Consider the following 23,757-nt stretch of genomic DNA (forward strand, 5'->3'; position numbering starts at 1 on the left):
AAGATCTGAGTCCTTGTGATCATGAGGATGGGGGGAATGTAAACACAGGCACAGCTCTGAGAGTCTGCCCAGTTCAGCACCCTGTCACTCCCCGTGACAAATGGGAATGGCTCCAAAAAAGAGACCCCGAGCAAGTGGAAAACCTGCCAGCAGGGCCATTTCTCTGGAACTGGAAAGAATTATAACCTTCTCTAAATTCATGTTGCCTTGCTTTGACAACAGCTCTGGTTTGGGGAGCAGTGTTGGTTCTCTCAGAACAGGCAGCTGAGCTCTTGCTCCCAGGGAGGTGCTGTGAATCCCCAGGACTGTCCCGTGGGGATGCTCCCATGGATCTGTTTGTTGAATTTGTCACTGAAGTTGTTTGTGGGGAGGCTCCCATGGATTATTTATTCAATTTGTCACTTGGACTGGAGCCTCTCAGCCCCTCTCCTCTCGTGTCTTTAAGACCCATGGGAATTGCAGTTCCTCATCCCTTCCCCACTCCCTCCAGATGCCCTTCCCAAGCAGCCCTGCAGCCCAGCCAGCTCTGGAATTGGGTAATTGCCTCTGCCAGGCTCAATTTCCCTGCAGTTCCAATTGGATGCAGTGTTACTCATGAGGTCCTGGTGGCCTGTGCTGCGTTGCTGTGCAACAACTGCTGCAATTAATCCCCAGGGTCAGAGACTCAGACACTCCTCCTGCATATTTGTAATTTGTAAAGCTATAATGGGTCTTTTTCAAGGAATATTACTTAATATTTAATAACAGTAATACTAATGGACTGTGCATTTGCTCCAATTAAACACTTGGAAGGGTGGATTGTGTAAACTCTGCCTTCAGCCTCTGGAGTGTGGCACTTTCTCAGAGACTTTGTACTTGAGGACGTGAGCAGAAAAGTAGGGTAATACAATTCCCAAGCAATTACACATTGCATCCACATACTGTAGCTGCTGAAAGCATTTATCATAATTAATGGAACCACACTGATTATCAAAGGGTGTTTGGGTAATGATTGATTTGTCACTTGTAAAGCCGTGCAGGACATCAGAGCACAAATTACACTGATTTACTGGAAGAGTTATAAGCTTTCAAGTGCAGCCATTCCTTGGGGGAATCTGGGGCTCTGCTGCTCACTCCTTGCTCTCTGGGTCCCTTAGAATCATTCCGATGTGATAAAATGGAATGAGGAGAGGATGGAGGGACCGAGCTGCCAGCGCTGCTCCGGCTCCGAGCAGGGAACAAAGCTCCGGCCTCCTCCCACCGAGGAAGGGGAAGCTGCAAATTGCACTTGGCTGCAGCGGGAGCCCGCAGGGCTTTGGAGCCGCGGGGCACTTTTCCACCTTCACCTGCCGTTATTGCCGTCGCTATTTTTAGCTGAATTTCCAAGTTTTCCCGAGCCGGTTCTCTCCAGCCGTTCCCCATCTCTCCGGTGTCGGAGGGAAGGATGGCTTTGCACGGCGTTGCCATGGGAACACCTGCTGGGGACGGGATGGAGATGGGGAGAGAGGGAAATGTAGGCACTGCAAAGGCAGAGGGCAGCAGGAGCCCCAGCAGGGACCCCAGCAGGGTCCCCAGGGTTTGGGGTTTATTTGGGATGGCAGAGAGCAGCAGGAGCCCCAGCAGAGACCCCAGGGCTTGGGGTTTATTTGGGAGGGCAGAGGGCAGCAGGAGCCCCAGCAGGGACCCCAGGGTTTGGGGTTTATTTGGGAAGGCAGAGAGCAGCAGGAGCCCCAACAGGAGCCCCAGCATGGACCCCAGGGTTTGGGGTTTATTTGGGAAGGTAGAGAGCAGCAGGAGCCCCAGCAGGGACCCCAGGGTTTGGGGTTTATTTGGGAAGGCAGAGAGCAGCAGGAGCCCCAACAGGGACCCCAGGGTTTGGGGTTTATTTGGGAGGGCAGAGGGCAGCAGGAGCCCCAGCAGGGACCCCAGGGTTTGGGGTTTATTTGGGAAGGCAGAGGGCAGCAGGAGCCCCAGCATGGACCCCAGGGTTTGGGGTTTATTTGGGAAGGCAGAGGGCAGCAGGAGCCCCAGCATGGACCCCAGGGTTTGGGGTTTATTTGGGAAGGCAGAGGGCAGCAGGAGCCCCAGCAGGGACCCCAGGGTTTGGGGTTTATTATGCAGAACTTTGGGTCAGAGCCAGGGAGTGGGCACACTGCAGGAAGGGGCAAAAGGACAAATGCTGTCCCTGGTCATGTCCTTGCCTCCTCCAAAGCCACTGCCTGATTTTTTCCATGGGAATCTGCTCCCACCTGCTCCAGCCTCCCCCTGTCCTCGGGCACTGTGCTCTGTGCAGCCAGAGCAGGGCTCATTCCTTGGGGATGGTCCCGGCCCCACAGGACGTCCAGAGGGGCCAGAGCCAGTGCAGGGATGCCCCAGGGGTTCTCTGCTCCCAGCCCAGGGCTAGGAGGAGTTTTTGGGGGCAGAATTCACATCAGGTATCACAGTGACTGCACAGGAGGGATATTTTTAATTTTGAGCCTGCACACCTGACATTCCTGAGCCCAAAGCCGTGCTCAGCTCCTCCAGCTGACAGCCTGACGCAGGCTGGGGTTCCTGCCTCCTCAGGACTCTGTTTTCCCAGCGAGCTTTGGCTCCAGCTTTGCCATAAAAGCTTTGGATCAGAGCACTCACTGTGCAGAGAGTCAGACAGGTATAAAGAGCATCTGTTGTGTTGAGTCATTTGAGTTTGTGCCATGCCTCAGACCACTTGTGGATAAGCTCTCAGCTTTCTGCTGTGCACACACCACTTTAAACCAAGCTTCATGTCTGCCTCTCTAATTCTGAGCAGAGGGAACAAAGCCACCTGGGCCTGTGCTCCAGCATCAGGGGCTGCACAGGGGCTGGGGAGTGTGAACAGGAACAGGGCAGAGTTCAAGGGGGAATTTAAGATTTTAAGATGAGAAACTCACTGCTCAGTGCTTCTGCAGCCTTGCAGGACTCACAGAGGCCAGTGAAGAGATCAAAAGGCACGGGATAAGTGTGAGGGACATGTCCATGGATGGTGCTTGGCCACTTCCAGGGATGACTTCAAACAGCTGCAGGTCTTGGATGTTTCAGACCCATCCTTTTAAGCTCATGCCTGGGTGGTTTTGCTCTTATCACACTCAGAAATTTCAGCCTGCAGTGCTGGGTAGAAGCCTGACCTGCTGCCAGTGCCCAGAGCAGGAGGGAGGATGGAGATTTCCCCAAGGATGGATGAGAGCTGGGGAGGGCAGCGCTGACCTGGGCAGCCAAGGCCTCTCCCCAGCCTCCCTGCCTGGCTGTGCCACCCAAAACTGATCTGGTGGCTCTGGAATGCAGTTACCCACAGCAGTTATCCACACCAGTTACCCACAGCAGTTATCCACACCAGTTACCCACAGCAGTTATCCACACCAGTTACCCTCAACAGTTATCCACACCAGTTATCCACAGCAGTTACCCACAGCAGTTATCCACACCAGTTACCCACAGCAGTTACCCACAGCAGTTATCCACACCAGTTACCCACAGCAGTTACCCACACCAGTTATCCACACCAGTTATCCACAGCAGTTATCCACAGCAGTTACCCACAGCAGTTATCCACACCAGTTATACACAGCAGTTACCCACAGCAGTTATCCACAGCAGTTACCCACACCAGTTACCCACACCAGTTACCCTCAACAGTTATCCACACCAGTTATCCACAGCAGTTACCCACACCAGTTACCCACAGCAGTTACCCACAGCAGTTACCCACAGCAGTTACCCACAGCAGTTACCCACACCAGTTACCCACAGCAGTTATCCACACCAGTTACCCACACCAGTTATCCACACCAGTTACCCTCAACAGTTATCCACACCAGTTATCCACAGCAGTTACCCACAGCAGTTATCCACAGCAGTTACCCACACCAGTTACCCACAGCAGTTATCCACAGCAGTTATCCACACCAGTTACCCACAGCAGTTACCCACACCAGTTATCCACACCAGTTATCCACAGCAGTTATCCACAGCAGTTATCCACAGCAGTTACCCACACCAGTTACCCACAGCAGTTACCCACAGCAGTTACCCACACCAGTTACCCACACCAGTTATCCACAGCAGTTACCCACAGCAGTTACCCTCAACAGTTATCCACACCAGTTATCCACAGCAGTTATCCACACCAGTTACCCACAGCAGTTACCCACAGCAGTTACCCTCAACAGTTATCCACACCAGTTATCCACAGCAGTTATCCACACCAGTTACCCACAGCAGTTATCCACAGCAGTTATCCACACCAGTTATCCACAGCAGTTATCCACACCAGTTACCCACAGCAGTTATCCACAGCAGTTACCCACACCAGTTATCCACACCAGTTACCCACAGCAGTTACCCACAGCAGTTACCCACAGCAGTTACCCACAGCAGTTACCCACACCAGTTATCCACAGCAGTTATCCACACCAGTTACCCACAGCAGTTATCCACAGCAGTTACCCACACCAGTTATCCACACCAGTTACCCACAGCAGTTACCCACACCAGTTACCCACACCAGTTACCCACACCAGTTACCCACACCAGTTACCCACACCAGTTATCCACACCAGTTACCCACAGCAGTTACCCACAGCAGTTACCCACAGCAGTTACCCACACCAGTTACCCACACCAGTTATCCACAGCAGTTATCCACACCAGTTACCCACAGCAGTTATCCACAGCAGTTACCCACACCAGTTACCCACAGCAGTTACCCACAGCAGTTATCCACAGCAGTTACCTACACCAGTTACCCACACCAGTTACCCACAGCAGTTACCCACACCAGTTATCCACACCAGTTACCCACAGCAGTTATCCACAGCAGTTACCCACAGCAGTTACCCACAGCAGTTACCCACAGCAGTTACCCACAGCAGTTATCCACAGCAGTTACCCACACCAGTTACCCACAGCAGTTACCCACACCAGTTATCCACACCAGTTACCCACAGCAGTTACCCACACCAGTTACCCACAGCAGTTACCCACAGCAGTTATCCACACCAGTTATCCACAGCAGTTACCCACACCAGTTACCCACAGCAGTTACCCACACCAGTTATCCACACCAGTTATCCACAGCAGTTACCCACAGCAGTTACCCACAGCAGTTATCCACAGCAGTTACCCACACCAGTTACCCACACCAGTTATCCACACCAGTTATCCACACCAGTTATCCACACCAGTTACCCACACCAGTTACCCACAGCAGTTTCCCACACCAGTTACCCACACCAGTTACCCACAGCAGTTACCCACACCAGTTATCCACACCAGTTATCCACACCAGTTATCCACACCAGTTATCCACACCAGTTACCCACAGCAGTTATCCACAGCAGTTACCCACAGCAGTTATCCACACCAGTTACCCACAGCAGTTATCCACACCAGTTACCCACAGCAGTTATCCACACCAGTTACCCACAGCAGTTACCCACAGCAGTTATCCACACCAGTTATCCACAGCAGTTATCCACACCAGTTACCCACACCAGTTATCCACAGCAGTTATCCACAGCAGTTATCCACACCAGTTATCCACAGCAGTTATCCACACCAGTTATCCACACCAGTTATCCACAGCAGTTACCCACACCAGTTATCCACACCAGTTATCCACACCAGTTATCCACACCAGTTACCCACACCAGTTACCCACACCAGTTACCCACAGCAGTTACCCACACCAGTTACCCACACCAGTTACCCACACCAGTTACCCACACCAGTTACCCACACAAGTTATCCACAAGAAACCCAATCCCTCGGGGAGCTGGGGTTGATCTGACTCTGTCACTGCCACAAATCATCTGCCAAGTGTTCACAGGAGCATTGCCAGAGCCGGGTGCTGAATCTGTTTCCTGATTTTCCCTCCCTTTTCTGGGCATCCCTTATCCTGCTTTGATCCCCTTGCTGTTGCATTTTCCCCATCACAGGTTTGCCTCTCTGCTCTCAGGGAACCTGAGATCGTGTGTTCAACTCCAGGGCTCAATTTGCCTTTTGTGCCTCCTGCAAATCTTATTAAGCTGCGTTGTATTAAATGGGAGAAACATGCAGTTAAGTCTGTGGTTTTCAAAATGCATTAGACTTCTTTTCAAGTATGCAAAGTGTAAATGGATTTTGTGCTTTGGGAAGGGAGCAGTGTGTTTACAATTTTGGTTAGATAAAAGGATGTTGAGATGGCCTTTAACATTGATTTCATGTTACGTTTTTCTCGGCTTTAATATAGCCTTAGAGGTTCTTTGAGTGTTTTGATTTACAGAATACATTGGAAAAATGAGTTTTATTTTATTTATCAGTCAGTAATGGGCTTTTCTTTCTGTTCTTCCCAAGAGCAGTCAGCTCTGCAATAGTAACCTGGCTAATCTCATTAGGTCAGGCTTTCTGCTCTCAGCTTTTCTGGTGCAGGACGGTGAAACTCTGGGAAATGAACTTCTTGCAGTCTTTTGTTACTTTTTGCTTGCAAATCCAACTGAAACCAAGCAGTTTTGTGAGCCATGACCAATATACATGAAACCTAAGCCCTTCTGAACCTGAGAGGGAAATATTCTGAGCAATGAAGGTTTAAACACCGGGAGAAGCTGAGCTTTCTCTGGCTTGTTGAGTCACCCTGGAGCAGAGCTGGGCACTCCTGTCCCTCCCAAGCTGCAGCAGCAGAGGCTGCTGGTGTTTGTTCATCTGCAGAGGCACTCCTGAGGTTCTGTTTGCTATAAATAATCTGAAATTTGACAGTGAAAGTTGCCATGAAAGTGCTCTACATAACCACGGGACGATCTGTCCAGGGGAGCTGACAAAAACCCTGCACGAAGTTAGAACTCCCCTGGGTGAGCTGGCACCATCTGTGTGCTCCTGCTCCTCAGAGGGCACAGGGGGCTCCTGCAGGAGGGAAGGGGGGCCACAGAAACAGGCCTGGAGTTTTGACCTTTCCCAGCACCTTCATTACTGAAATCTAAATTTAATTGCAGTTCTGATTGCTCTGAGAGTGATGCCAAGTCCTACATTACCTGACCTACTTCAGAGCTGCATGGAGGAGCAGGGCCACCAACCACCCTGACCTTCCCTCTGCCAGCTCAGATGTCACTGTGGGAAACCTGGCATTCATTTTTAATGGGGGACAGCAGGACAGGGTCAGGTGGAGCCTTGCAGGTGACAGGATTGTGTTAGCACAGAGAGGTCATGCCCAGGGTGCTGGATGTCCTGCCTGCTCTCCCTGCCTGCCTTGGAGCTGCTCTTGTGGGATTATTGCTTTAATGCCCTGAACTCCACAGAGTCCCAGCTGGGCTGGGGCTGTGGCACCCTGGAGCTCAGCTCATCCATCCCATGGCAGGGACACCTTCACTGTCCCAGGCTGCTCCTCAGTGTCCAGCCTGGCCTTGGGCAGGGATCCAGGGCTGCTCTGGGCCAGGGCTGCCCACCCTCCCAGCCAGGAATCCCTCCCCAGTCTCAGATTAAATCTACAGGAGTGCAGTGTCTGCCTGACAAATGTGTTTGTTTCCTGTGAGGTTTCCTCTCAGTCCAAGGCTCAAATCCCACTTTGTGTCTGGAGCACCAGGGGCTGCCTCAGCAGCTGAGTCTGATCACAGAGTGAAACATTAAATCCAAAGCAGCTCTTAGCTCCTGCAGCCAGGAAAATATCCATGTTTTATTCATGGTGAATACTAGTCAACATCCCCAGCTCCCTGGATAGGCCTGGCTCTATAAATACTATAAATAGCCCTGCAGTGACACAGCAAACTGGCCTGGGGACAGCCTGGGCTGGGGGAGCCCCCAGAGCATGCCTGGGTCCCTTTCTGGGGGGGGATAGGGCTGAGAGAGCCCCCAGAGCATCCCTGGGTCCCCTCAGGGGGGGACAGGGCTGGGGGAGCCCCCAGAGCATCCCTGGGTCCCTTTCTGGGGGGGGACAGGGCTGAGGGAGCCCCTGAGCATCCCTGGGTCCCCTCAGGGGGGGACAGGGCTGGGGGAGCCCCCAGAGCATGCCTGGGTCCCTTTCTGGGGGAGGGACAGGGCTGGGGCTGCCCAGGGAGGCTCTGTCAGCCGTGGGGGTCCCAGGGTCCCCCCCCTGCCCTGCTGTGCCCTCTGGGGCTGCTCCCTTCTCCTGCTGGTCCCATCCAGCACCCCAGGAATCCAGCTGGGCTCCTCCTGCGGCCCAAGGCAGGGGTGGGTTTGTGTTTAGGGGAAGAAAGCTTGTGGTGGTGGATAAAGAAAAGCTTGTGGTGGTGGATGAATTAGGGATGGAATGCAGCTGGGAAATGCAGAATAACTGCGTGCCCAGTCGCTGATGCTGTGCCTGATGGATGCTCTGTAATAATTCTCTCTGTAGCTAAAGCTGGCTGGACCCTAATTTAGTGTAAACTTAGGTGAGTACAGCTGTAATAACTTACAGGGCTGAAGGCCTGGCAGACTTGCCTAGAGTTTCTCACATGTGCCTCAATCATATTTTAGCATTGCTTCAACAGCTCAACAGGCAGAGCTGGCATAACAAATTCATCATGTGAGCCGTGATTTATGGACCTGTGTTGATCTATATCCTCGCTCTCCTTATTTTCCAGCACATTTATCATTCTCACACGGTCACTTCTTTCCCCTCTGCAATCCTGAGTGGCTTCCAGCTCTCTGCTGCTCCTGAGGGTTTCTCAGGAACTTGGTCTGGAGCAGAAGAGCCTTCAGACTGTGCTGCCCTGCTTCAGAGCAGATTCAGAGCGGGATGGGGAGGCAGGGAGGTTTTACAGAGTGTTTGTTTTATGTGCTGTGTGATTCCAGCACAAAGAGAGAGAGCTCCAGTTTGTGTTTACACCCTTTTAATCAGCTTTTAATCAGCTTTTCCCTGCCCTCACTCTCTGCTGGGACACAAGACCTGGGGTTCCCTGGCAGTGCAGGGGGCAGAGCCAGGCTGTGCCTGCAGGAGGAGGGGGTGCCCCACTCCAGATGTGCCCCACTCCAGATGTGCAGCTGCAGCTGCTCCTCCCCAGCCCTGGACCAGCATGGGACCAGGAGCCCCCAGCTCCCCGTGCCCCTGGGGCTGGGCTGGGGCTGGGGTCTGTCCCCACAGCATCAGTGAGGTGCCAAAATGTGATCCCAAAGCACCCCCGTGGGATCCTGCCCTCCTGGTGGGGGCTGGAGCTGGCTGTTACCTGCTCTCTAATTGCTGTGATGCACACTGAGTACTAGAAAGTTGTACAAGTTATTTTTAAATTGTGGAGGAAGTTATGTAAGGCAGATCATGCTAAGGGTTTATTTTATTTTTAATGACTATATTTAAAAATTCATGCAGAAGCATAGAGGGACTTTTAATTACTACATTTAAACCTTCAGGTGATACTTAAGTAAAGGGGGAAAAGGGCCTTTTCCATTATTTTTTTAATGTTCTCCTTTTCTTTGCAAAGCAAACGTAGGAGCAGACTGGGAGGTTACCCTGAGCTAGGAGGGAGCTTCAGCAGGGCAGGAGCTGCCAAAGCAGAGCCACGTTCCCCAGTCCCTCACGCTGCACTGCTAATGCAGCATCTCCCATCCTCCAAGGAGAGCACTCTGATTGCCTGGGGGAGGACGGGATATTGCTCTGAGCAGCCTCCCCTGGCTGGCCCCGGCAGGGCTGGAGGCAGAGGGGAGCAGGGCTGTCCCAGGGCCTGGGAGGGGCCGCAGGGTTAAAGCCCCGGGTCCATCAGCAGGGAGAGGGCTGGCACCCTGCTCTCATGGCAGAGCCAGCACAGCCTCCAGCAGCCCCGGGTTCACCCCAGAGGAGCTCTCCCGCCTGCCCAGAGAGGTCTGAGGGCATCTCTTCCTGTCAGGATTGCAAATCCTTTCACGAGGACCTGCTCTGGGTGCTGGGGCCATTCTGGAATGCTTAGGCAGGAGCATATTTCTGTTCTTCCATGGCAGCAGAAGGACACACATTCAGCCACAGTGAAACCCATCAGCTCAGCTTTTGTGGTTGCTGTCTGAGGCTGTAAAGCATCTTTGGGAGTGCAGAGTGCACAGAGCCTGTTCTTTGTGCTCCTCTGGCCTGTGTTTATCTTATTGACCAGCAGACAGAAGAGGAAGAAAAAGAGCATTTTAATTAGTCCTGACAGCTTCATTTGTCTGGAGGTCATCCCTGAGCCCGGCTGGGTTTTGCAGAGGGACTCTGCTCTGGGAATGGCTCTGTCCTGTGCCAGGGTGGGACTGTGGCACCCTCCTGCCCTGCTGTGGCCCTGCCTGGCACAGCCAGACAGCCCCAGCTCAGGGATGGGCTGGGAGGGACCCCGGAGCCCCCAGTGCCAGCCCTGCCCTGGGCCAGGCTGGCCGGCTGCTCTGCACCACATGTGTGAACTTCAGCAGGAAAACACATCAGGAGCTTGTTTTCTCCTAAAGCACACCTTATCTTTTCTCTCTTCTGAAGCAAATTTCTGCTCCATCCTTCTGACGGGGGTCATTTAATAGCGTGTGAAATGAAATGTCAACAAGAGTTAGAGCAAATGGCGCTGTGAGCCCCCAGAGACACCACCAGGCCTCTGCTGGGGGATGTTTCCAGCCAGGCCCTGCGGGGAGAGCAGGGAGAGGGCTCAGGTGCTGCTGCTGCTCCTGGAGCCCCACCTGGGGCCGCTGGGACCCCAGCCCTGCTGAGGCCGGCTGAGCCTGCTGCTGGCACAGGGGGCTCTGTGCCCTCTGCAGGGCAGGGCTGGGCCCTCTGCAGGGCCTGGGGGCTGGCAGGGCCCAGAAATAACGTGGGCTTTAGGACAAAACAAGCTCCTGATTTACTTTCCCAGGCTGGGCTGGGGGTCCTGGTCCCGAGGGGATCCCAGTCCCAAGAGGATCCTGATCCCAAGGGGATCCTGGTCCCAAGGATATCCCAGTCCCAAGGGGATGCCAACAATGAGGAACTCCCAGTCCTAAGGGATCCCAATCCCGAGGGGATCCTGGTCCCAAGGATATCCCAGTCCCAAGGGGATCCCAACACTGAGGGGCTCCCAGTCCCAAGGATATCCCAGTCCCAAGGGCTCCCAGTCCCAAGGGATCCCAATCCCAAGGGGATCCCAGTCCCAAGGGATCCCAATCCTGAGGGGATCCCAATCCTGAGGGGCTCCAGTAGCTGCTCCAGGGAGGCACAGCAAGGGCAGGATGAGATGGCCACGAGGGAAGGGGAATGGAGTTCCCATAGCTGGGGTTCATGGAGTCAGGGTCACAGACTGCCCTGAGCTGAAGGGACCCTCAAGGACCATCCAGGCCCCCCTGTCCCTGCACAGACGCCCCCACAGCCCCACTGGCATCCCTGGAGCCCTGGCAGCTGAGCCCAGGCTGGGCCAGGCCAGGCTGAGCTCCTCTCCTGCAGGATCAGCCCTGGGGAGCTGCAGAGCTGAGGCCATCCACAAATTCCTGCCCTGGGATTATTGCTTTTATCACCACAGAGCCTGTTGTTTATGGCAAGTTCAGAAACTACGTGAAAACATAAATGGGAGGTATGCAAATAAGTCTTTCTGACAAAATTGTTCGCTAGACTCATTATTATGGAAATAAATTTCAAATGTGACTTTTCAGAGCTGCTGAGGGCCATCACTCTGTAGAGCTGTTCTGTGCCTCTCCAAAGAGCAAATGCCAACATTTGTGGTGTGTGGGGAATGCTTCTCAGATGCTGCTTGTTCTGGAAGTAATTCCAGTGAAACAAAGGCCACGGGATCATTAGGGAGTCTCTGCTGAGGAGGGTGAGAGCAGGAGCTCCCGCTGGGGCTGGCCTTGGCTCAGGTGCCTCCCCTCATTGTGGCCCATTTGCATTCTGCACCGAGGCTATTGGGGTGCTGCTCACTGCATAAAGCCCAATTAGTGAAAGGTTAGGAGGCAATTAAAAATCCCGGTGTCCTTTATTCAAAGTGAAGTTTATAGTGCACTGCGAGTTCCTGGAATGCCACAGAATCCTTCTGGAAGGCTGAGGCAGCTGCTGGCTGTGCATTCCTGTTTGTTTTGGCCTCTGTAGAATTGTGTGGGTTTCTCTAAAGGGACAGAAACCACACACCAGTCTCTGCTGACCCCAGTAAAGAGCTCCTGAATGGGTTTGTGCCTCTGCTCTTCAAAGGGCTGTGAGTGTGGGAGAACAGACTTGGAGTGACCCACGTGGGAGCAGAACCCACAGATGTTCCAGAGATGAGCTGGAGAGGATTGCAGCTGGAGAGGTGCCAGACTGAGCCTCTGAACACACATCAGAGGATCTCAGTGCCACCCTGGCCTGGCTGCAGGAGGTGACCTGCCCTGCTCGCCCTCTGAGGACATCAAGGTGTTTCTGGAAGCAGGGGATGCTTTGATCAGAGCTGCCTCAGGCCGTGGCTCTGGTGCACTCTGAGCAGGGCACAGGTCCCTGCTCCACTGAGGTGTGCAGGGAGCTCTTTATTGTGTGGGCTGTGCAGGAGAAGTTCAGCCTTTCTCTGACGGGGATTTTACACCTGCAGAATTGAGATGTCAGTGTTTATCTAGGGAGGCAGTGAACTTGAATAAATGGTTGTAGCGTGCTCTGACAGACTTGGTACAGAAATGTCATTAAAATTCACTTCTCTGCAGTTATTTATTCCTTTTGTTATCAGTCCAGTGATACGTGGAGAGGTCTCTTGACTGCAAAGGAACCTGTTGCTTTTTATCTGGTGCAAAAGTGAGTGGGAGTGTGCAGGAGCTCCGGCTGCATGAGCTCACCTCGGGCTGCAAGTGGTGCTGATGTGTCCCACATCTGGAATTTACCTGAATGACCTCTCCATGTGCAGGCTGGAGGGGAGAAAAGCACTGGAGAAGATGGATTGAGAAGGGAATGAGATGCCAAAGCCAATCTCATTTCCCCAGTCAATAGTGAGCTGGAGAACGTCACTCTCAGGAGTCACCTCTGAGAGCTGGAGCTGTCCCAGGGCACAGCCTTGGCAGCTGCTGGGACCTGCTGGGGTCACTTCCCTCCCAACCAGCCCCAAACAGCAGCACAAATCCCCTGTGGGCCTTGGAGGGACACAATGGCATCTTGGGAGGATGCTTAGCATGAGAAGAGGCAGCAGCAATGACCAGCCCCTGGAAGCCCTTCTCTTTCTGTAGCAGCTCTTTCCTTCCCTGACTCCCTAAACCAGGGTCTGGTAGCCTTGGAATGAGCCCCTGAGCTGGCACTGGCACGAACAGCAGAGTGGGACCGAGCTTTGAGCTGCCCTGGCCCTCGCGTTCCTGAGCTGAGCACAGGATGGCTGAGCAGGGAGCAGAGATCTCCCTGTGCCCTGACAGCACCTGGGCAAGGAAAGGAGCAATTTGTCCTTCACCTCCATGCTCTGCCTGTGTCCTGTGTCCCTGCAGTGCTGCTGGCAGCTGGCAATGTGCAGGAGCCACCTCTGTCCATGGCCACGAGCCCAGGGCAGCCCCAGCCACCTCTGTGAGGGACCAGGGCCTGGCTCCAGCTCCAGCCCCACGGTGATGCCTCAAGAACAGTTTTGTCTGTCTGAAAGACAACCCTGGGCAGGGCTCAGTTTTCAAATAGATCATTCCTGACAAAGCCTATCACTCACAGTGGGCAAAAAGCCAATTTCCCTTTGGTTCAGAGCCCTCCTGGCACACTGCTGAGTGAGCTGTGAGCTCGGGGGGCACGTGGGCAGGAGCAGGAAAAGGCCTTTCACTGACAGCTGAGAGCAATCTCTTCATCAGGCAAAGCTCTGGAAACCAGGCTTCATCTCCTGCTGCTCCTTGAGGGGTTTGAGGTGTTCCCAGTGCCTGCCCAGGGCAGGACCCAGACCTGTCCATCCACAGAGCCCAGCCAGGCACAGCTGCCTCCAAGAGGGGCTGAATTCCTCTTGAGGGCTTCCTGACCCTCTCAATCAGACTTGGAGGGTGTCAGCACCCCAGGAGCAACTTTTTGTCTGTGTTCTAAGCACTGGTGAGGATTTGGTTGTAAAGTTCCCAGAACCCCTGGAAGGACACACAGCCACAGCCTGTCCTGAGCGCAGGGATTGTGCTGCAGGAACCCCTGGACGTGGCACACGAGCAGCTCCAGCCACAGCCTTTGTTTCTGACAAAAAGTGAATCACAAAAGCTGCTGAAATTCATTTTCAGCTCACAGTTCATGTGGTGCCAGACTTTCCTGCTGCACTCATGTGAATCTATCCTGACACGTCCTGCCTGTGTCTGTTTACCCTGGGCTGCACTTCAGGGCATGCGTGCAGAGCTTAAAGATTCATATTGTTAAAGCCTGAACACTGATTTTCTACTCAAAATCTTTCTCTCCCACCAAACTAGCCATTCTATGTTACTGGAAAGTTCACGTATTTTCCTTCCCTTCTCTTCCTCCAACATTTTTAGCCCTGCTCAGATGGAAGCAGACAAATGATGGGCAGTGCCAGGGTTTTGGAGTGGCACAACTACGGGAAATGAGTGCTTTAGACAATATCTCAGCATGTGCTGAAAATCTGAGAAGAAATGGTAAAAATAAACGTAAATGTTGCCGTGTCAAATCAAATGAAGATTTCATCTGTAGATCTCTTCTCCTTTTCTGAAATCTCATTTTCCCTTTTCACTTCCAAGTCAGGAGAAGTGAGAGCTGCACCAAGCAGAGGAGGGGATGAGGGGGTGAGGGCCATTCCTTGCAGGCATCCAAGCCTTTCTGGGTAACAAACTGCCCACCAGGCAGTGGGGATGGCAGATTTCCTCTGGCTCTTTTCCAAACCCTGGGAATTGGCATCTGCTCTGACAGATCTCCCCAGGCACCAGGGCAAGGCCGGGGTTTCAGATGGAGATTGAGATGAACCATTTGAAGCATTTCAGGAGTGTTTTTGGTAGAGTTTGGGTCCTCTGGAGGTTTCCCAGCCCAGCTCTGCAGAGCTCAGGAGGAAGGCTCTGATGTAAATGCTGAAGGAAAGTTACCAGGACGTGTGAGAGCTTACGGGTCGTGTCGGTGCATCCTCGTCCAGATCCCAAAGTGTGCAGAAAGGACAGAACTGGAAAAGAGCCTCTGCTCTCTGCTGATCCTTCCTGACACCCACACCTTGGGGAGAGGCTCTGCTGTGACCCTGAGCCTCAGCAGGCTGCGTGTGCAAACTGATGGAGCTGTTTACCTATGCTGGATCCACGGCAGGGCTTTCCCCAGGCAGGAATTCAAGCTTGTTCAGTAGAGCTCATTAGGTAATGAGCTTATTCACTAAGCTCATTAGTGGTGGAATTCATCCTGCTCAGCCCTCTGCAGCCCAGAATCTTGTATCCCTTCAGCCCAGCTTACTGCTCGTCCTCACCCTTGGCTAGAGGATGACTTTCACCTCATTTCATCCATTTCCCATGTTTTCATTCAACAGCTGCCTTGCTGAATGGCTGCTTCTATTATTTAATCTGTCCTGCTCTTCCTCCCTAGCAGAAAAACATCGAAGAGGGCTGAAATCTTCTGTATGGAGCGTGCCAAGGCTGGGGTGTGTTGCCAGCTCATTCCATGAACTGAAGCAGAGTCTGACTCAGTGGGACCGATCCTGGCTGCTCCAGGACTGAGGAACAGACGGTTGGGCAGATGCAGGTGGGCAGGAGAACCAAAGAGGCACCAAGGAGAAGTTGTGATTGCCTCCTGCCCGTGATTGCCCATCTGCACACAATCCTGAGCTCCTGGGGGAAGGTCTGAGCACACCCAGGCACGGCAGAAGCTGGGATTTCATATTTTGGTTAATTATGCAGGGGTAAGGGAGTGGGGTTGGTAGGAAGGGTACCTCAGGTGCAAAGCTGGGTGGGAGACAGGGTTTTAAATCTTCCCAAAGCAGCAGCACAACTGAGATGTGTGACAGTGAGGAATGTGTGCTGGCAATAATGCTCCATTGATTCGTGCTCAACGTGGTAAATTTAGGAGCTGTTTCTACTCATTGCAGACACTGATTACTAGAAAAAGGCTCTGCTGCAGTGGAGTAAGGGAGCTGTCAGAGCCTGTTCCATCTTCCCTCACAAGAGGCACAGAGAAGCCAGCAGAGCTTTTCTCACATTAATATTGATGACAAAGCCCAAGGAACGACGTAAACATCAGAACAGCCCCACTAAGGCAGGATTGTGATTGAGAATGAGTTCTGAGCTCAATGGCAGGGAAGGATCAGTTTCTCCCTGCACTGCCAGGCCAGCAGGGGCTGGAGCAGAGGGGCAGAGGGGCAGGGACCCCCTGCCCACCCTGGCAGGACCCACTGGAACCAGTTTCCCCAGTGCCTGAGTCCCAGCAGCACTGGGAGCACTCTGGGAGCACTCTGGGTGCCAGGCACCCCCTGCCCACCCTGGCAGGACCCTCTGGAACCAGTTTCCCCAGTGCCTGAGTCCCAGCAGCACTGGGAGCACTCTGGGTGCCAGGCACCCCCTGTACCCCCTGGCAGGACCCACTGGAACCAGTTTCCCCAGTGCCTGAGTCCCAGCAGCACTGGGAGCACTCTGGGTGCCCTGCAGTGCCCCTGCCAGGGATTTCACCCGCAGGCTCAGTGCTCTGGGACCCAAACTGCAGCAGGGACACGGGGCTGGCTCTGCTTGCACAGAGCACTCCTGATCCCAGCTAAGGCCCCAGAGTCTCAGGACTCAGGAGAAAGCAGCTCAGAGCAGCTTTCCCTCGCTTCAGCTTTCCCTTTGAAGGCAGCTTACTGCTGCCCAGGTTGTGAGAAGAGCTGGCTTGCTCAATCCTTTCCCATTGAAAAATAAAGTGCTATTTTTGTTCTCAGCACAGTGACTGTAATTAATATTTGAGGAGGATGGCTCCCTTGTGCTCCAGATCATACAAATACAGAGGGAAATGTGCACATGTTATCTGCAGATCACACCCCAACAGGGGACGTGGAGCATGCAGACATGGAATTAAGGGATGGGGCCCCACTCCTGGAGGTGTCCAAGGCTCTGAGAAACCTGGGATAGTGGAAGGTGTCCCTGCCCATGGCAGGGGCTGGGACCTGATGAGATTTTTCCAGCCCAAACCATTCTGGACTCCATGATTCTAACTACATGAGAAAACAAGCAAAATTAAATAATAGTAAGAAATGTTTTCCCTGGTGTAAACAGGGGGCAAAAAGGGCTGCCTGGTGGTGGGGTGCAATCTCATTATCAAGGCTGCACATTTGCATATTAAAGGCTGAAAATGACTCAAGGTTTTATCATCTGCTGTTTTCCCATCTGATGTGGAACCCTGTACGCACAGGCAGGATGAGAAAAGCAGCAGCAGTTTGTGACTGTTGGGTGGCAAAGGGGGCCCTGAGAGTGCAGCCAGGAGCACCCGAGGGACAAACATGGCCCTGAACACAGAGCCCAGGGCTTGTCCAGTGCTGGGGTGGGCACTGGGCTGCCAGGAGCTGCTCACAGTGCCCAGCAGGTCATGGGGCTGGGGGCACTGCCAGGGTGCCAGGGTGAAACTGCTGGGGGTGCCAAGATCACTGTGAGGGTGCCAGGGTGTCACTGTCACTGCCAGGGGTGCCAGAGTGAAACTGCCAGGGGTGCCAAGATCACTGTGAGGGTGCCAGGGTGTCACTGTCACTGCCAGGGTGTCTCTGCCAGGGGTGTCACTGTCATGGGTGCCAGGGTGTCACTGTCACTGCCAGGGTGTCACTCCTGGGGGTGCCAGGGTGTCACTGTCACTGCCAGGGAATGTTCAGCAAAGCCAATGTGGAGCACATTCAGCAGCAGCAGCTGCCTTACCCCGTGTGTTCAGCATTTATAACTTGAATTATTTCACCTTTTTGTGAGGAGGCTGCACAGCACAGACCCACTGAGAGCTCAGAGCCCTGCTCCAGCTCAGCTTTCAGGGCCTCACTGCACAGGGCTCCAAGAGCCCTTCTCAAGGCCTTTCTGGGCAGGCGCTTCAGCCAAATTTCACAGGGTCCTGAGGGCAAAAAGCTCTTAGAGCTGATCTGTGTTTGAATTGTGCTGCAGACAGCAGCCCGAGATGGAAACAGCAGATCCTGGGGCGGTGGAGTGGGGAGGGAGCTGGGCACGGCTCTGAGCCTGCTAGGAACAGATCTGAGCCTGAGCCTGCCTAGGAACGGCTCTGAGCCTGCCTAGGAATGGCTCTGAACCTGCCTAGGAACAGCTCTGAGCCTGAGCCTGCCTAGGAACAGATCTGAGCTTGCTCCTGGTAATTTCCCAGCAGGTTTAAATGTTGGAACAATGGCATTCTGTTAGATATTGATTTTAAAATAACTCTTCCACGCTCAGCTGTAACTTTAGGAGGTGAATTAGAGCCCTGGAGTAGGTTCTAATGGAGCAGTGGTAAACAGGCAAACAGACACAGGCGGTTTCTGCAGGCGCTGTGTGTGCAGGAGGGGGCAGAGCTTGGCTGAAGGTGCTGCCATCACAGTGCCTGGGACACGGCCTGGCAGCAGGCAGGGTTTGCTCACAGCTGTCCCCAAACCCAGAATCACAGACTGCTTTGGGGTGGGAAAGACTTTAAAGATCATCTTGATTTAATCTCTGCCATGGCAGGGGCACCTTCACTGTCCCAGGCTGCTCCAAGCCATGTCCAGGCTGGCCTTGGGCACTGCCAGGGATGCAGGGGCAGCCAAAGCTGCTCTGGGCACCTGTGCCAGGGCCTGCCCACCCTGCCAGGGAAGAATTTCTTCCCAATTCCAATCTAAACCTGCTCTCTTGCATTTTGGAGCCATTCCCCCCTGTCAGTCACTCCATCCTTGAAAGCACAGATCCCTTAAGAAATTGCAGTGAAAGCATCTCCTGTTATTTTCCTGGCATTAGACCCAGGTGTGGGTTTATCCCTGGCTGGGGGCCGTGCCAATCCCGTGCCAGGGGAGCGGGGCTGGTGAGGATGGGGTGCCCAGGTGCCCCTGTGAGGATGAGGATGGCTGTTGGCAGCCCCAGGCTCCTGCCAGAGCTCAGGCGCTCAGAGCTCCCTGTGCTCCTCTCCCTGCACACACCCATGGGCTGCAATCAGCTAAGGACCCTAATTAGTTTTGGCTAATTTGTTTCAGGGCCTTTCCTTCTCCTCCCCTCTCCTGCTCTCTGACTGGCAGTGGCTCCTCTGTCCCTCATTTCCAGCTGATGTCTGTAAACTGATTACTTTTACTGGGTCAGCTCCGTTATGAAATTATCGTTTTATGAGACTAAAAATAGCCCAGATCCAGTCAGCACGCCAATCACTTCCCTTCATCTCCAATGAAAATGCAATGTTATCTTTAATCTGTATTTCTCAGGCACTTACTGGGAGGCAGGTTAGAAAGAAAAGAGGGGGGAAAAAAGAAAGAGGAGATCAGAAAAAAATCTGTAAATCAGTTGCTATAGATGCATCCCTGCCAAGGCTGCCACTGGTAAATTTAGCAGTCACGTTACAATTTTAGTCAGCACCATTTCTTAGCCTTATTCAAAATAATTCACTTCTCACACAATGAGTTACCCTAAAGGCAAGTTATTTTGTCTTGCACATTAAAAATGGTGTGTTTGCACATACGTGCAACTGTTACAAATATCCAAAGCCACAAAAAGCGTAAGGATGGATGATTTTTTTTTTAAGAGAGGAAAAAAAAATCCAGTGAATTCCACTTGCTCTAAGAATGAATAAAGGTATTTTAATACTTCTGGGGTTCTGATGAATACAAATAGCTCAAAAATGAGATGCTTGCCTGAGATTTATATCAAGATAGTGAAGGGAGAAGGTTCCATCTGTAGTTTCTGATACAAAGACATTTCGCACACAATATCTGTATATCCATTAGGGGAAGAAAACGGATACAGGTTTTGTATGAGATGAAGCTGCAGTGAAGAGAGTGAATGAAAGCTCAAGGAAATGGCCCCTTTGTGCAGCTCCATCAGCTCATGGCTTGATTGGACCTTCTGTGTATTAAATTCAAGCAGCTCTTTGGCCTGTGGACATGGGGGATTGTTGGCTGTGTGGGAAATGGTGAGAGCGATGAAATTCCAGCCCTTCCTTCACAAAGGAAACTCCCCACACCCCGTCCACCCTCCCATTGGTGATGCTGAATATGCAGAGTGGTGTTCCTATCAGAAGTTTGTCCTGGTTCAGTTTAATGGCAGCTGCCAAAGTCCTTACACGCGCGCACGGCGTGACTCCGGGCCCAAACAGCAATCCTCCGCGAGGAGCCGCCAATGGCAGCGCTCCAGAGATGATTTATTGTTTGCCTTGCTTTGCAAACTGCTCTTGGTGTGTGAGAGGGTGAATGAAGGTTACTATCAGCCCCAGTGCTTGGCTGTGCAGAGATCAGCGCTGCTCCGGCGGTGCTGGCAGCGAGCTCTGCGGTGTGCTCAGGGCGCTGCCACCACGGCCCCCGCGTGCCACGGCCCTGCTTGCCCTCCATCCCCGCTCCTGGCCACCACTGAGCACCAATAAAGAGGGAAAAACCCAGAAATAAGGGGTTTTATAGCAGAACAGAGACTGGTGTCCTTTCAGGGCGGCTGCTCGGGCGCCCGTCCTCCCGTTCCCTCTGATCCACACTGGCAGAGGCAAAGCGGAGCCAAGACAACCCAAACCAGGCCCTAGCCCAAACCCTGCTCTCTACACACTCAGCTAATAAACCCTCCAAGAAATTGCAGCTCTTCCAATCGGGCTGTTGCCATAAGCAGGCCAGCAGGGCTGTGTTAGCGACTTTCCCGTGGTAACCTGGCTCCTTAAATGAATTCTGCAGACGGGGCTGCGTTGTCCGAGTGCACTGAGCTGTGTCTGTCAGAGCCACTGGGCACAGCAGCCAGCCCTGAAAGGGGCAGAGTGCTCTCCAGGCCATTATGGCTGTGCAAATGGTGAGGGTGACAGGCAGCCAGAGAGCTTCTCCCCAGGGCAGCCTGGGGCTGAGGCAGCTCAGCCTCTCTGGGCGAGGGAACTGCTCCGTGCATCCCTCAGGAGAACCAACCCCAGCGCCAGCCCCTGCCTCTGCACTGCTGCTCTCTGGGCAAAAAGGGCCCAAAGGTCTCAGGGACATCTCCTCCCAGGAATATTCCCTCCTTACATCACCTTCCAGCGCCTAAAGGAGCTCCAGGAGAGCTCCTTAAAATGAGCTGAAATTGAAATGCAGGACAGTTTGTGTTGTATTGCACTAAATACGACAAATTCACATGGGCATGGGCTGACAGGGGAAAAGGTTCCCAGTGCCAGAGGGCAGGGATGGATGGGGATTAGGAGTTGTTTCCTGGCAGGGAGGGCAGCCCTGGCCCAGAGCAGCTGGGGCTGCCCCTGCATCCCTGGCAGTGCCCAGGCCAGGCTGGGCACTGGGGCTGGGAGCACCTGGCACAGTGGGAGGGGTCCCTGCCATGGCCTGGGGGGGCTCTGAGGCCCCTTCCAGCCCCCCCATCCAGGACTCTGCTCCCTCCCAGCCTGGCTGCCCTGCCCGTGGGGCTGCAGGAGGATTTTTGTGGCACTCAGGTTTTCACAGCTACAATTTGATGCCTCTGCTGCAAGTCATGGACACTGCCTAGGAGTCTGAAACATACTGCTGCTGTCAGATTAAATGAAAACAGCTGTAAAAAGCCTAGAAAAACACTTTCTCTGGGCAAAACTGGCGGGGGGTTTAGTGGGGGGACAGAGGTTTCGTGTTTGTGCTGCGCATGAGGGGAAGCAGCAGAACCTGAGGCTTCCCCACCCATCCTGCTCCCTAAAAGTGAATAGAACTGAATATGGAGTGGGGCTGGGAGCAGCCTGGGCTGGGGGGAAGTGGGGTTGGAATGAGCTGGGTTCAAGGTCCCTTCCCACCCAGCCCTTCTGTGCTTCCATGAAAACCAATGCACCAAGGGAGCCAAATTCCCTGTAATCCACGCATTTCTGCAGAGGTGTAAACCCATGGCACACGGAATCAGCCAACAGCCAGGGCAGGGATGAGGTGCTGGGGTGGGGCTGGCACTGCCCCTCTGCTGCTTTTGGCAGCACCTTCGCCCCTGAGCTGGGGCAGGGCCCCAGCCTCCCGCAGGACACAGGCAGAGCCCAGGGACCAGAGGGGAGATGGGAGCCTCTTGAGAAAAACGCTTCTGCATGAATTGGAGAGCTGATTTGGAATTAATTTTGAGTAGTTGTTTCAGTAATTCAGATTGATTTAAGATGCACCCAAGAATAATGCTTTCATTATAAAGCCTCCTGAGCAAAATTTAAATTGTGTTGAATTAAAAACAGCCTCTGTTAAAGCAGGGCTGATGAGCACAGCAGAGGGATGGGAGATGCAGATTCAGGATAATTTAATTCCTTTGCTTTGTTTCCCACTCCAGAAAAGCTGCTGTACCTGTCTCCCTGGGCTGTTAACCGCCTAAGGAGCCTGCAAGTTATCCTGAATTTCTCTAAACTGATTTGCATGGTAACCCCACCAAACCAGTGCTTATTTATCGATGCTGGGCTTCACCTTCAGGAAGAAATGCATTTTTATTGCGTTTTATTTATGAGTCAGTCTGGAAATGTGATTGTACCCCAAAGATACTTGGGAATCTGGGAGGGCAGCTGATGCACAGGACAGTGGAGGGTTAATGGTCTCCTGCTGTTGGCTTTGTTTGTTTGTTTGTTGTAAGTAAACCTTGGTTTGACACAAATGGAGCCAATCCTAGTAACAGGGAAAAAGTTATCCTGCACCTTGCAGATCACTCCTCTAAGGCACTCTGTCACAGCAGTGATGGGATTCCAGCCTCAGGGAAAGCTGCACTTAGCTGGGTTTAAATGTATGGGTGGTGAAAACAACTTATTTATATATATGTGTGTGTGATTTTTGAGTTAAAAACTGTTGTGCTTCATAGTTTCTTGTCTTAAATGCTGGCTGAATTACTAAGGGAAAAGGCAGGAAATGTTTAAGGTCTGGATAAGAGCTCTGAGTGCTGCTGAAACCCAAGCAGTGAAGTGGCAGCGCTGAGGAGGGCAAGGCTGATGGGCTGGGAGCACATGGGGACCTCGGCTGCATTCTCTGCAGCAGGAATTGCCAGGACTCTCATTAGTAACAAGATCCTTCCAAGCAGATTGAAAAGACTTCTGAGGAGAGATGTGTATGAAATATTGCCTGAAGTGCCAGTTTGTCAGAGCTGGGAGGATTTTGGGGGAGATGAAGGGGGCCAGGAGGGTGAGCCCCCACCCCACACAGGGGGAGTCAGGAAGGTGGAAACAGCCTGAAAGTCCCAAACCAGTAACACCAGAAGCCTCAGTTTTCAGACTTTACAGCATTTTCTAGGTCCCTTCCCAGTGAACCCTTACAAAGCCATGTTTAAATGTCTAATTTCTTAAATCCATGTCAGCTCATTTCCAGCACTTGCTCCTCTGTGATTTCTGTGATTACAACAAATTGAGAACGCTCTGGGGTTTGTCCCTGTGCTCAGAAAGGGAGGGAAGGGACCCAAACCCAGCCCAGCCCTGGGGGAGCAGAGCCCCAGCTGCTCTCCAGAACAGCCCAGCTTTGATCTCTAAGTTTTACCCTCCCCAGGGGAAGGAACAGCTTTTGCCATAAACCTGCAAACTTTGCTTCGTTATTGAGAAGGAAGAATAAGAGATCTTTAGGTGACTATGACAAACAGGTTCTACATTTGCACTTAATGAAGAAATTCAGACTTTCAGTTGTCATATGCCCAGATTCGGCGCCTTTCTGACAGCTGAATTATGATTTTAATAATTGAAAAGTGCTACTGTGAGCCTGTTCATGTATAATAGGCACAGAGAAGTGTTTAAAATCAAAAGCAGTTTAGAGAAAAAGTGTCCCTGCATTACAAGGAGGAGAATTGTCTACATCTGAGTATTAAAGCGAGTGAACTCTCCAGTGGGAACACTCTTTGCAAAGTAACTCTAGATCTTCTGCACTATTGTGATGTGTGGGATGAGGAGATTGCCCTGATCCTGGTTCTGCGTGTGCCCCAAGCAGCAGCCTGCACTGCCCACTT

At 52.7% G+C, this 23,757-nt stretch overlaps 1 protein-coding gene across 6 annotated transcripts in view; it reads right to left on the minus strand.

The window, feature by feature from the left end:
- Window positions 1–23,757, minus strand: part of KCND3 (potassium voltage-gated channel subfamily D member 3) — a 96,660-nt gene that overhangs the window by 65,866 nt on the left and 7,037 nt on the right. The gene's annotated exons all lie outside the window — the stretch shown is intronic.

The sequence above is a fragment of the Agelaius tricolor genome, unplaced genomic scaffold (genome assembly GCF_023055355.1).
Source record: "Agelaius tricolor isolate 1412-34295 unplaced genomic scaffold, bAgeTri1.0.p SCAF_30, whole genome shotgun sequence".
NCBI classification, from domain to species: domain Eukaryota; kingdom Metazoa; phylum Chordata; class Aves; order Passeriformes; family Icteridae; genus Agelaius; species Agelaius tricolor.